Source organism: Ahaetulla prasina, chromosome 1 (assembly GCF_028640845.1).
Source record: "Ahaetulla prasina isolate Xishuangbanna chromosome 1, ASM2864084v1, whole genome shotgun sequence".
Classification (NCBI taxonomy): Eukaryota; Metazoa; Chordata; class Lepidosauria; order Squamata; family Colubridae; genus Ahaetulla; species Ahaetulla prasina.
Window position 1 is genome coordinate 123,429,298 of NC_080539.1, and position 12,336 is coordinate 123,441,633.

The 12,336-nt window shown below is 39.2% G+C and overlaps 1 protein-coding gene across 5 annotated transcripts in view; it reads left to right on the forward strand.

Moving 5' to 3' along the window:
* Positions 1-2,176: 2,176 nt before the first annotated feature.
* USP45 (ubiquitin specific peptidase 45) overlaps positions 2,177-12,336 on the forward strand; it is a 71,175-nt gene continuing 61,015 nt past the window's right edge. For 2 of the 5 annotated variants that reach the window (XR_009154113.1, XM_058174862.1), the window contains exon 1: positions 2,177-2,306. The gene's annotated coding sequence lies outside the window, so the exon portion shown is untranslated. Of the gene's footprint in view, positions 2,307-3,381; positions 3,681-12,336 lie in introns of those variants that run through there. The other 3 variants (XR_009154112.1, XM_058174831.1, XM_058174841.1) reach the window with 2 other exon arrangements.

Here is a 12,336-nt window from a genome sequence, read left to right on the forward strand (position 1 = left end):
CCAGTGAGATTCCAGACCGACCTTTGGTGCAATAGCATTAACAAGGTTTCTTCTATAAAAATATTTCAAACTGCATTGATCTAGCACAGGGATGTCAAATTCATAACCCGTGGGCCAGATGTGTCATGCTCTGGCCATGCCCAACCCGTTTAGCAAAGGGGGGAAAAAGTTACAATACGTCACATCATGTGACGTGATGACACAAGTTTGACACCCCTGCGAAAGATCAATTTTCATAATAAAGTGGGAATTAATTCATATTGCTCTGCAGTTTCTTTATCAAGTGATCTTGACCATCATTTTTAAACAGCACTGTTGCACCCACCTTCCCTCCCTCCCTGTGTGGATGGATGGATAGATAGATACTCATATTATGAAAATATTTGTACAACTACCTGGATGGCGTATGTTAACTTTAGATTTCTATATGCAAGACATATTACTGTTTAAAACTAGTCATGTCATGTGATAGCTATTTAGTAACAGTAAAGCATTTCATAACTTTCTGAGCACTAGTGAATTAAATAGAATGCATCATATTTAAAGCAAATGTAGATAATTAAGAATTTTATGTTGGAATTTGCCATTGTTCTTGCTCCAAAAGAATATGTTTTCACTGGGAACCAGATATAGTACCGAAATATGACAGTGATGACATTTACCCATTTTGCAAGTGAACATATTGTTATTCTGGGACATTTTGCCTGAATTTCTTATTAAGAAATTGTTTTTGTGGCCAAGTCATTACAATTAGCTTTTGAATGGAATAAGTCAAGTAGCTACTAGAATGCACCATAAGTGCCCACTGAAATCAAAGAGATTGTTTAAAAGACGATTAGCCTGATCCATCAAGGGACTTCTTGCATCTGCCAGATTCTAGTGTGTCCATATTGCTTTCATATGTGCATGATTTTTCCATGGACATTAAAATTATATGTTTTAGGTAATTATTTCTTTGCCGTCAGGAAAACCCATTTGGTGCTACGATTCCATGAGATTTGATGTTTGAGCCATTGCAATACTGTGACTTACTGTGATTTATAGAAATATTGTTACATTGAAACATTTGCAACCTGATTTTAACAAAATTGTTTACAGAAATAAAGTATCTAAAGTAGAGTCTAAATTGGTGAATCTGTACAAACAAGAAGCGCATTGAAAAGAAACATAATCCTGATTTTATTTTTTAACTTTTGCTTTAAATAAAGCAAAGTCAACCTATATTTCTAAATGGAAAGCATGATCAATTTAAGCTGGCATACAAACTGGTTCTCTGGTTGCTGGCTGTCAGCTTGGCCATATGGTATTCTTTTTCTATAGCAGTTTCAAAATGGAAAACTATTCATTTAAGATATGATTATCAATGGCACCTAGTCATGATGAGGGTTCTTCCAGGGTCAGAGGCAGGACCTGAATGCCAATCACAAACTTTGGACTTTTAGGAGCATCTGATTGGCCACTGTTATCAAATGACACGATAAATTAGACAGGCATGCAAATTTAATCCAGGATAAGCTCTTAAATTCAATGCATTTCTAAACTCTAGTTTTGTTAACGCTTGAAGAGGGATCCTGGCAGATATCACAAGGGTTCTTTCCCTCTTTACAAGCTGGATGGAGAAGAAAAAGGGGAGATAAAAAGAGAAGAAAAGTTGGTCTCCCCTATTTTCACCTGTCACACTCTCTGCTCTGGGGGGGGGGGGGCTGAGCCAGATAGGCAGCATGACCTGCAGATCAGCTTCCTACATTTCTCTTGGGAACTGCCGAAGGGGGTGGAGGAGGAGGCAGGGCCGTGGAAAGTTATGAAACAAAATCAAACTTCTGCATTAAAATAAAAGCAGTCCGGGGGTGTGTTTTTTCCCCCTTTCCCATCTGCAAAACGTGGAGGTGGCTTCCATGCCAGACGCAGATCAAAGGCGCCTTTTCTCTTCTCTTTTGGAAGCCCACTTGGGCATGAAAGTTGGGGCGACGCATTGCGCCCGGAGATCAGATTTCTGCTCGAGCCAGCAGCAGAGTCCTCGCTCGGATCCTTGGGAATTGAACGGCAAATATAACCTCCTCCTGACCCTTACGCGCCTGGTAGGTCTTTTAAGCACCTTTTCAGTCAAAGCAGCGAGCTCCAGCCGGACCGCAAGCTCTGGGTATGCGAAACGGGGACGGGACGGGACAGGACAGAACAAGACGGGACATCACCCTGCCGGGCGGCAAGGGAAGATATCCTGCTGGCAGCAGGTCCGCTTCCTGCTCCTCCTCTTTCGGTGTCATTTTAGCCGGCTGCCTCTCTGGGGGAAGCAGAAGCTCAGCGCGGTAAGTTAGGAGAGGAGAATAAGAGGTTTGGGGTGGGGGGTGGGCGGCGGCCGAGCCAGGGAATCCCCTGGAATCTCGCCTGCCGGTCAGGGTCCGTCGCTGCGGGCAGGGGACTCGGCAGGCTGGCTCGACTTTTCGGGAAGGGGGAATATTGGCTTCTGGCGGGCCTTCCTACTAGCCGCCTTTTCTGACCTCAAGTAGTAGTAGTTGTAGCAGCTACTACCCGAGCACGTCGCCCGGGTCTTCCGCTCCTCCGCCTTCCAAGCTGGGGGCGGAGATGGGTTTCCGAATGACTGAATCGCCCCCGAGACGAGGTTTCCTTCTTCCTTTGGTTTCTGGGTGAGAGGTCGGTGGCCCTCCCCCGTGACGCTGGCTAGACTCTCTCGACCGTCCTTGGCTCTATCGAGGTCTGCTGCTGCTGCTGCCTTGAAAAAGCCCCGGAGCTGGGAGCTTGCTCAGCCCTTGAGGCCGGCCGTAGCCCCTCCCCCTTTTGGTCGAGGTTTTGTAAAGGGCTTGTGAGATTCGTGTTGAAGGGCCTGGGTTGTAAGGGTTTGGGGGAGGGAGGAAGAAAGCCTCGGTGGGCGAAACGGTGTTTTCTGTGTGTCTCACTTCGTAGTGGGATTAACCTCTCAAGCAATGATGTGCAGCTTGTATTGTGGTGCGGCCTCTAAAAATTTGGAAACCACGAGGTTTCCTCTGCCTCCCCACACCGTTTACTTAGGCAACATAAGGCCTTGGCAACCTAATGTTCCCCCTTGACAACTGCATGCTGGCTCCGTATCTTATTCCAGCCACTATATTCAGTGGTGAGATTCAGCCAGTTCGCGCCACTTCAGGAGAATCGGTTGTTAACTTTTTGAGCAGTTTGGCAAACTGGTTGTTGGAAGAAATCATTCAGGCAGAGAACCCGGTTGTTAAATTACGTGAATCCCACCACTGACTGTATTCCTAAGGGTTTTCTTAGGAAATTTGAGATGGAGCCAAAGTGCGCAAACTTTTATTCTGTTTGTCCCTTTCTTTAGGGAGTATATGAATTATATGAACAATCTATTGGGAGAGATCTGTATCATAGCCTTTGATTACATGAACAATCTACTGGGAGAGATCTGTGTCATAGTCTTTGGGAAGGAAATGCATGCTGTGCCCATTGGCTGTTTATCCGCTAAGCAGTGCCTTCAAAATATTCTCTAACTCTTACTCTCCTAAACCTGCCAGACACCCACAATACATTTTGATGCACCCGCCAATGGCTGCTGCAAGTAGCGGAAAAACCGCCTTCCAGAGAAACACCGATAAGAATATCTTTGATTTAGAGAGCTATTACAGATTTAGTAAGCTGACTTGCCTGATGATGTGGCCTACTGCTGCTATGCGGTAAGTAAAGTTGTCCCAAAGATGCTTTTTCAGGAGGCAACTGGGCTTTCTGGTTTTTCTTTGAAGTCGTTTCACTTCTCATCCAAGAAGCTTCTATAGCTCTGGCTGGATGGTGGGGAATGGAAGGATTTATACCCCTTATACAAGGCAGGCCTTCCTAGGAGTATAAATCCTTCCATTCCCCACCATCCAGCCAGAGCTGAAGAAGCTTCTTGGATGAGAAGCGAAACATTTTCAAAGAAAAACCAGAAAGTCTAGTTGACTCCTGAAAAAGCACCTTTAGGACAAACATGATCCAGATGATTGAGAATCTCCATAGACACGTAGGTAAAGTTAGGTGGTGAAAATTATTATTCTCTTCTAGGTAGTTCTCAACTTACAACTATTTGTTTAGTGGCTGTTTGAAGTTATCGTGGCATTGAACAAAATGACTTACTGTTCCTCACATGTCTGTCACAGCATCCCCATCATCATATCCCCAAAATTCGGGGGCTTGTCAACAGGCATATTTATGGCAGTTGTAGCTCTCTGGGGTTATGTGATCACCATTTGCAACCTTCCCAGCTGGCTTCTGACAAGCAAAATCAATGGAGGCAGTCAGATTGGCTTAATGACCACATAGTTCACTTAACAGTTCCACTGATTCACTTAACCATTGCAATATATATATTGCAAAACCAAAGACCTACATATATATATATATATGTTTTCTGAGGTTTTCGCGGGTGTTTGTATGTAGGTCTTTGGTTATTCGGGTTTTCTCCCGCGTAAAATTGGAAGTGTCTTGGCGACGTTTCAACGAAGTCTCATTCGTCATCTTCAGGCTTCAGCTTCGTGCTTCTGGGAGCAATATGCTCCCAGAAGCACGAAGCTGAAGCCTGAAGATGACGAATGAGACTTCGTCAAAACGTCGCCAAGACACTTCCAATTTTACGCGGGAGAAAACCCGAATAACTAAAGACATATATATATATATATATGTAGGTATGTATGTATGTATGTATGTATGTATATGTATATGTATATGTATATGTATATGTATATATATCTGTTTTCTGAGGTTTTCGCAGGTGTTTGTATGTAGATTTTTGGTTATTTGGTTTTCTCCCGCGTAAAATTGGAAGTGTCTTGGTGACGTTTCGACGAAATCCCATTCGTCATCTTCATCTTCTGTAAACACCCAGCCTGAAGATGACGAATGGGATTTCGTTGAAACATCGCCAAGACACTTCCAATTTTACGTGGGAGAAAACCCGAACAACCAAAGACCTACACACACACACACACACACACACACACACGCACATATATAAATTGGGTGTGATTCACTTGATAACTGCCTTGGTCTCAGTTATGGTCATAAATCGAGAACTATCTGTATTTATTGGATAAGCTGCCAACTGATAAAAAGTTAAAAGAGGATGTATATAAAAAAGAACTCAAAACATATCAGGACAAGTAGCTCCAGAATGTGCTTGTTAGCATTTTCCATTTTTTTGAGTCATTGGTTTTAAGAGTATCTGTTTATCCAGCATTTCAGCTGTAATTCTTGTAGTTAATTATTAAATGAGAGGTTTTTTCCTGTAATTCATGGATGGCTTTGTGTTCCAATAAAAAGTGTAGTGTATATAGCTAAACATTAGTTTGGGGAACATTTCTGTGTGATAAAACTGTCTTGTCATTTCATATAAAGCATGCTTTACCCTCAACTACCCTCCCCCCAAATCCAAGCACATCACCATAAAACCAGTTTCCATTTGGAAGAAAACTTAGCAAAATATTTACAGAACATTCCATACCAAATTAGATTAGATACTGTACCTGGGACTAAGAAGCAAAGAAACACTCAGTTCATAGGCAAAATACATGCTTCATTCCCTCATATTTCTTATGCTACAGGATGATGGATCACTATATAGCATTCTTCCAAAGTTAAAAATATAAGATGAGGGAGGAACGAGAAAGCCTGATAAACTGCAAAAGAGCTCTCTATTTTTGATGGGAACATATTGGATATTCTAGAGATAAACTGCTACAATGTGGCACCCACTTCCCTTGAAGTAAAATGACACTTCATTACAAGTTAATTATGTGCAGTGTGACAGATCTGCAGTGATTCAAATTTAATACTTCAAAATCTGGGTGCCAGATACTGACATCTTTTAAAGACCTCTCTGGTAGCAAAATAGAGGCAAGATTGCTACACAATCAGAGGTGGGTTTCAGCAAGTTCTGACCAGTTCTGGAGAACCTGTAGCAGAAATTTTGAGTAGTTTGGAGAACCTGTAGTAAAAATTCTGATTGGCCCTGCCCCCATCTATTCTCTGCCTCCCAAGTCCCAGCTGATCAGGAGGAAATGGGGATTTTGCATTAACCTTCCCCTGGGGTGGGGTGGGAATGGAGATTTTACAGTATCCTTCCTCTTCCACGCCCACCAAGCCACACCCACAGAACCTGTAGTAAAAAAAATTGAAACCCACCACTGAACACAATGGCTTGTGTTTTATAGACTTGAGACATTTCTTTATAATGTGATTGACTTGTAAACATTTTGTCATATTTCTTTAGGAACTAATTCAAAGCTGGTATTCTGTAGTTATGTTTCCCCTTAAGTTCTGTAGCAGCATACCCTCTGCCTCTTGGGGTTAGCTGGTAATGTCCAAAGTAGAGCAATATATCATCATTGAGGATTGAGAGTGATGTGTGTCACAAAGAACAAAGTAGGACAGCTTGTTGTATAGAGAAAAATTCCCCGAACTCAGATAACAATATTATACCCTTGGCAATCACAAACTCCCTGGGAAGCAGAATGTTCATTATGTTGACATCCTACTTTCTTGTCAAACAGTGCATTCCCTGTCAAGCTGTAGCAACACATAACTGAACTGATTATTTCTAGACACTGTGGCTCTTCTGACATCGATAGCCAGCATGCAAGGTTTTGCCCTTATTAATTCTGTACTTGAATATATAGTTGTGATTATATTAAGTGGTAGTTAATCTGTTAATGTTTATTCTAATTCTGAATTAAATGGTTTCTCTATAATTGTCAACATTGAATCATTTAGTTTAGTTTAGTTTATTCTCATCGCACCTCGTACAACAAAATTAAATGCCATCTTCAGTGTACATTATAACTATAAAAATAAAAATAAAATAAATTACACGTACACATCCTTCACAATCTATATAATTGAATTGAAAACCCGATATTACATTAGTATTGCACTATACAGTAGAATTCAATATAGTTACTTCCCTGGGATAGAAGTTGTTTTTCAGCCTATTTGTCCTTTTTTTATTATCCTGTACCATCTGCCAGATGGTAAAAGTTCAAAAAAAGGGTGCCCAGGATGAGATGGATCTTTAAGAATGTTTTGAACTTTCTTAAGGCAGTGGGAGCTATAAAGCTCTTCCAAAGGGGAGAGAGGGCAACCAATGATCCTCAGGCAATGACATTAACCCTCTGGAGTACTGTCCTATCTGCCACTGTGCAATTGGCAAACTATACACAGATGCAGTAAGTTAAGATACATTCTATAGTGTAGCGGTGGAAGTTCATTAGCAATTTTTCATTCAGTTGTTGTTTCCTGAGAAGTCTCAGGTAGTATAATTTCTGCTGGGCCCTTTTTACTAGTGCTGCAATATGAATGCCCCAGGTCAGGTCCTCTTTTGTGATAACACCCAGAAACTTAAAACTGGCCACCTGTTATCACCATTATATTCAGCTACATCTATAATATTTAATACTCTTCTAACAATATCACTCATGTATCTACCCTTCACAAAACCTACTTGATTATAACTTATATATCTATCTATAAATCTATTTAATCTATTGCTTATAATAGCAGTAAATATCTTTGCATCCTGATTAATTAAAGAAATGGGCCGATAGGACTCAATCCTTTCTAAATCTTTATCTGGTTTAGGAATTAGGGATATCACCATTCTATTCCATGACGAAGGTACTTCCCCACCATGTAATATTCCATTGAATAATTTTTGCAGTCTTGGTATTATTAATTCTTTAAATTCTTTATAAAACTCAACAGGTAATCCATCCTCACCTGGAGCTTTCCCTAATTTTAATTTTTGTATTATTCCATTAATCTCATCTTGTGTTATATCTTCTTCCATCAATTCCTTATATGTTTGATCAATTTTCACCACATACTTTTCTAAATAGCTTTGCAATTTTCCCCGATTAATTGGTTTCTTTGAATATAGATTCTGAAAAAAGTTTCTAACCACTTCACATTTCTCTAATTTTTTATAACATCTTATACCTCTATCATCTATCAAAACTCCAATTTCTCTCTTCTCTCTTTTATCTTTCGCCATCTTTGCCAATAATTTAGAATTTCTATTACTAAATTCAAAAATTCCTATTTAAAATCTCAAATTTCTTTTACTAACTCTGTATCTTCTTCTATCATTTTATTTCTTAACATATTAAGCTCCTGAAGAATTTTTTTCTTTAGTAAGCAAAATTGATTTTCCAATTCTTTAATCTGATTTTTATCTCTTTCCATTTTAATTTTATAATTTTTATATTTCCTACTTGATAATTTAATACTCTCCTCTAAACACCGCTTTCATCGCATCCCAAACAATTTCAAATTTAACCTCCCGTTATCATTTAATCTCCAACTTTCCTCCAATTTTTAAGTATCCATTTTTATCCTTTTCATTTTATACAATTTCTCATATCTCCAATAGCTTCTTTTTCTCAAAATTAAAATCTAAGTCCACCATAACTTCTGCATGATCAGAATCTTTAAAATTCCCACATCTACCTTATCCACATTATTCAACAAATCTTTAGAAAGAAAAATATAATCAATTCTAGAATATGTATTATATATCTTAGAGAAAAAGTGTATACTCTCTCAATTCCTTTAACCTCTCTCCACATCAACCACGCCGTTCAAGCATCCACATATTTAAAATCCCCATTTTATTTGCTCCTCCACAGCGGTGGGATTAGTACTGTCTATTTTATCTCTGATTAAATTAAAATCCCCAGCCACAATTACTTTCCTACACTTTCATTCTCCAAAATTTTGTTATTTTTCAAGAAATTCTCTTTGTTTTCATTCGTAAATATAAATTAACAAGTGTCACTTTTTCCTCATTAAGATTTCCAACAATTATTACATATCTTCCATCTTCATCCAAAATTACCTTATGTTTTCAAAGTACACCCTATCTGATATCAGTGTTGCAACTCCTCTAGCTTTTGAAGTTCCAAATGCTTTTTCATATATTTGCATACCTTTTATATACATTCTATTTGAATCTTCAGATTTCTGATGGGTTTCTTGTAAAAATAAAATGTCTGGTAAATCCCTTTTAATCTTAAGCTCCAATCTTCTTCTTTTAATCTGATTCCTGTACCCTTCACATTCCATGACATTATTTTTATAACTCCCATTTAAAATATAAATTTTTAATCCTATCCCGCATCTTCCTTTCTGTGCCCCCACCACCCGACATTAAACTACCATATAAACAACAATAAGAAAACAGAAAAAACAAAACAAAACAAACAATAAAGTACAAACAATCTTCTTCCCCACATCCTCATCGGTTTCGCCTCTATAAAGAGAATGGGGAGAGGGACGTGCCAATGCCCGGCCACTTCTTTCGGCTGTCTATTTAAATTCATCACTCAAAAAAAAGATAGCGATGACCGCATTCAGCTTCATATTTTCCAAGACTCTTATCTGCTTCTTCTCCTACTGTATCCTCACGACTCTTCTTCTGTTCAACCAACACAGGTGATATTTCTTTCCTCTTTAACCCTTTAGAGTCTTGCCTCCAATAGCCCCTTTTTCTTCTTCTGAGATTGATGTCTCCACGTATGTTCCACCCATCTGAAGCATTTGATCTTTTATCTCCATTAAATCCTCCATCTCAATCAGTCCAAGCTCCGTAAATATAATAATGCATCTATATCTGGGGTGATTGTACGCATCCTTCCTTTATAAAAAATTTCAATTGTTGTGGTGGCCTCAATTGTATTTAATTCCATTATCTCTCAAAACTTTTGTAATTGGTTTTAAAAAATCTCCATGCCCTTTCTTCTCTTGATATATCCGGGAAGACTTGAATAGTCTTCCCTTCAAACTTCAAAGCATCTCCCAACTCTCTTAACTTGGCCATAACTTCCAACTTATCACCAAGATTTGCGAACCTGACAAGCACATTCCTGTTAGAACCATTTTGCCTTCTATATCCAATTCTAAAAACACTTGCCAGGTCTGCTATTGTGAACGTAATTTGCGTATCCAAATCATTAATCCATTTCAAAACCCGCTGTTTCAATTTATCCTCCCTTTCTTCCGAGATTCCTCTGATAACAAAATTATATTTCCTCATCTCTTCTTCCAAAAGACAAATTCTCTTATCTTGCTGCTCATTTTTATAAAATATTTTGCCAATTTGCCGATCTACTTTTGCCTCATGCACATGCAGCTGCTCCATTTCATCTTTAATCATTATCATTTCCTCTTTTTGTTTAGCAAAGTTATCATTCATCTCTTCCTTCAGATTTTGCATTTCGGATGTCAGTTTAAATGTCAAATTATCTATACGCTCTGATAGTCCTGCTATTTTTTCCCCAATTTTATTTAAAGCTGCAGCAATTTGCTGCGTTTCTGAAAGTTGTTGAGTCATTTTAAAAAAAAAAACCAAAAAATTTCTCAAACTAGGATTCCAATTTTTCAAAGAGTCTTAGTGAAAATCAAAGGACAGCAGTCAAACCAATTTTACAGAGGGTCTTAATGAAGATCAAGGGACGACAATCTTTTAATTGAAGCGAAACGGCTTATTTGCACTCGTTAGTAGCTTATCAGTAACTTATGAGTCATATTCACTCCACAAAGAAACACAATTACCTCACAGCTTAATCAGCGCCATTTTTTCTCCACGTCGGCAGAGAAGAAAAAAAAACAAACCAGCTTGAACTTCAAAACAAAGTCCTTTTTTTGTTTTCTGTAATATAAACAAGCTATTAATTTCCTCTCAAAAGAAAAATAATAATAATAAAAAAGAAATTATCCACCTAATAAAATCTTCTTCTTCAGCCAGTCAGTCCAGCACAAAAGATCGATCTCTTCAATTAAAATTCTTCTCATTAGCAAATTCAGTCTTTGATATTCCCTCCTTAGCCTCCTTAGCCTCAGCATTTAACACAGAACACGATAATTATAATAAGGAAAGCAAAAGACAGCAGTTTATTCCAAACTCATCGTGTTTGCCAGTTCGGTCATCCCACGCAGTAAAAACTCCTTAATTCAAGCAGTTTCAGATGACCTACCAGTTTTAAATTCAGTCTGCTGGGCTATTAACACTTCCACTTCATGATTTATTAACTTTCATCCATAACGGTGCATTCCAAACAGCATTAATCCTCATAAATCTTCATTATTAAGCCCTGTGAAGTGAAGGAAAGGTCCTTACCCCACCACGGTCATGGCCACGCCCCCAACACCCAGAAACTTAAAACTGGCCACCTGCTCCACTCGGTCTCCATTGATAAGCAAGGGCTGGATGGATGTCTGATCTATTCCTTCTATAGTACACTATAAGCACCTTGGTCTTGGTATTAAGGACCAAGTTATTGTCTCCACACCACAAAAGCAACTAGTCCATCTCATCTTGATAGGCAGACTCATCCCCCCCAGAGATGAGTCCTACCACTGTTGTATCATCTGCAAATTTAGTAATAGTATTACTAGTATTACTAGAGTGGGAATGCAGTCACACGCATAAAGAATATAGCGTAAGGGACTCAACTTGTAACCCTGTGGTGTACCAGTGTTAAGAATAAGGGCTGAAGAGATATGATTACCTAATTTGACCCTCTGAGAGAAGCCAGACAGGAAATCCATAATCCAAAACAGTGGTGGGTTGCTACTGGTTCTTCCTGGTTTGGGAGAGTCGGTAGCGGAGATGTTGAAGTGACAGCAAACTGGTTTGCTCCCACCGTCATCTGAATAGCTCTGGTAACTCTGTCTCTTGCCCCATCACCGGATCTAAAAGCCTTGGTCCTGTCATGCAAGAGGCGCTGGACTTCCTTGGTCATCCAGGGCTTCTGATTGGGATAGATCCTAATACGTTTATCCACAGTGATGGTATCTGTGCAGTGTTTGATATAGCATCGAACCTGGCAGAAGCCATTTTTCTATTCCTCAGTTGCCACACAGAAAGGGGAGGGGAGGAGGATGAATTGTGTTGCTAGACAAAACACAAATCCTTCTTGTGGGAACCAAGGTCTTCTCTACAGGTAGTGGATAGAGACGGGGAGGAGTGCCTGCCAATTAACTTAATTGTCCAACATGACTTGTAACTTTTGGAGAGGGAATTATTTCCTATTTTAATTATACTGAAACCATGGGAAACATTAGGCTTGGTTATCTGTTTGATTGTGCCAATATGATGTACCCAATAAAGAAATTCTTAGAGGAAGACATTAGCCTCTGAATTCTGATTTGCTTGGGTTTGTTAGTCAGGATCATGACACTAATGACAGCATCTAGTTAATATGATCCCATTGAGATTTAGCGAATGTAGAATCCATACGTATAGGGAAGAAGGTGTACATGTAATTTGAACATGCACCCATGCCAAAGTGCCAAAATCTATGCAAA